Below are 1,833 nucleotides of genomic sequence, written 5' to 3'. Positions count from 1 at the left end.
AATACTTACGCAAGGAATAGACCCAAACTGAGATTACCATGTACACTTATAAAAAACAAAGTGCCCCCAATCCCTGTAAACTTTTTTCCAGCTCAGCAAGTCTGCCTCTTCTTGTCTCTGAGTTATCCCTTAGATAGTTTCTTATTCTCCAAGGTGAGGCTGTGCAATGCAATATCCCACTGTGAAGTTCCATTCTTTACCTCCCCCAACCCTCACAGCCCTGTCCTGAGACCTCCCTATGTGACATTGATAAGCTTAGGAAAAAGTTTCCACACACTGTTTCATTGGCCATCCTCTTGTCTTCCAGTGTATTCTCCCTTTCACCATGAATTGATTTTTTTTTAATTGGACAACTGAGGCTTTGCTGGTGTAGTGCTTTGGAGGTAGGATTAGAGGGGGATGAACCAGGACCTGGAAAGGAAGAGAGAAAGAGAAACAATGTGTTTTCATTCTTAAAGGGTAATAATCCTTCTAAGTGAGTTATTCTTAGAGACTTCACTAGCCTCCTATCACAGAAGCTGAAGGATTTTGGGCCCCACTTCTCTACCCTGGGAGGAAAAAGGACATTTCCATTCTAACACTCACTAAGAATCAGATTTTCTTTCTTCCCCTTTCTCCACCCTCTCACTTAGTTCATAAAAGGCACCACCTCAGGAATCATTCATCAACCTCTCTCCAGCCTTCTCTTCCAAAACAATACTGCAGTTGTCTACATGTGTATTTTTTACCATAACTGCATGAAGCCTTGCTAAAGGGAGCAAGGTGAACATACCTTCACTCTTCATTGTTAGCTCTCTAATCATTTAATTGGAAATAAAATCCCATGGAAAAGTGCTCCAAATATAAATCCATTGTTCCATGTGAATTAGATACAACTATTGACTGAGATGCATTTTTATAGTACTGTTTGAAACTGAATAAATGCCTCAATCCTTCATTTAGTATCAGTGAATTCCAGTAAGTAATAATGTGGAGTGATTTCAAAGTAGTTTATGCACCATTTTATCCCATAAATTTCTAGGGAAATAAAAGTAATTTGTAGATTTTTCTTTACATCCTATTAATAATTGTCATTAAGACCATTTATATTACCAAGCAAAATGTGCATCACTTAAAATACTGGAAAACCCTCAAAGTAGGAATGTCAGGCTTAATCTTACCCATATTTGTTTTTTGTTATAGCAGTCATTCAATACATAAGACAAAGAGTTGGTTGGATTCATAGAATGTTAGAAATTCTTTTATTTGGGGATTTTTGCCTGAACTCAGTAGGGGAAATCTTAAGTAAAGGGCAGAAAAGAGAAACTGAGAGTAAGTATCTGATGGTCAGATTCTCCATACATCTCTCCCTTCGTTGATGTATTGAATCTTAGCTATTTTCTGTCTTGGAATTTGGAAGGTCAAACTCCCCCACCCCCAACTTAAGTATCAGAAGCATTTTTTATTTTATACAAACTGGAGTCTAGGTTTCAGAACTTCAAAGTAGACATAGTCTAAATGTCCTGTATATTTAAGAAAAGAAAGGCCAGGGGAAAGAAAAAATGTGTTCCATTTAGAGTTTAAGGTTATCTAAATGCCCACACTCTGAAGTGGATGCTCTTATATTTACAATATGTAGGAAGATTTTTTTTAAGTGGCTTGAATGGACAGATGACTTTTTCTGGGAAAGGCAAACTTTTCTAAATAACAGCAAAAGAAGACTTTAAGGGTTGCTCTGTTCAACAGTTTAATGGAATTAGGGTCATGGGCACTGCCCGTGTTCACACATGCATAAGAGAAATGATAGGTTAAGGTGAAATAAGCTTTTTCAGTTTAAGAAGCTTTGAAAAGTTA

Source organism: Neomonachus schauinslandi, chromosome 2 (assembly GCF_002201575.2).
Source record: "Neomonachus schauinslandi chromosome 2, ASM220157v2, whole genome shotgun sequence".
Lineage (NCBI taxonomy): Eukaryota > Metazoa > Chordata > Mammalia > Carnivora > Phocidae > Neomonachus > Neomonachus schauinslandi.
Note: the sequence above shows the minus strand (reverse complement) of the source record.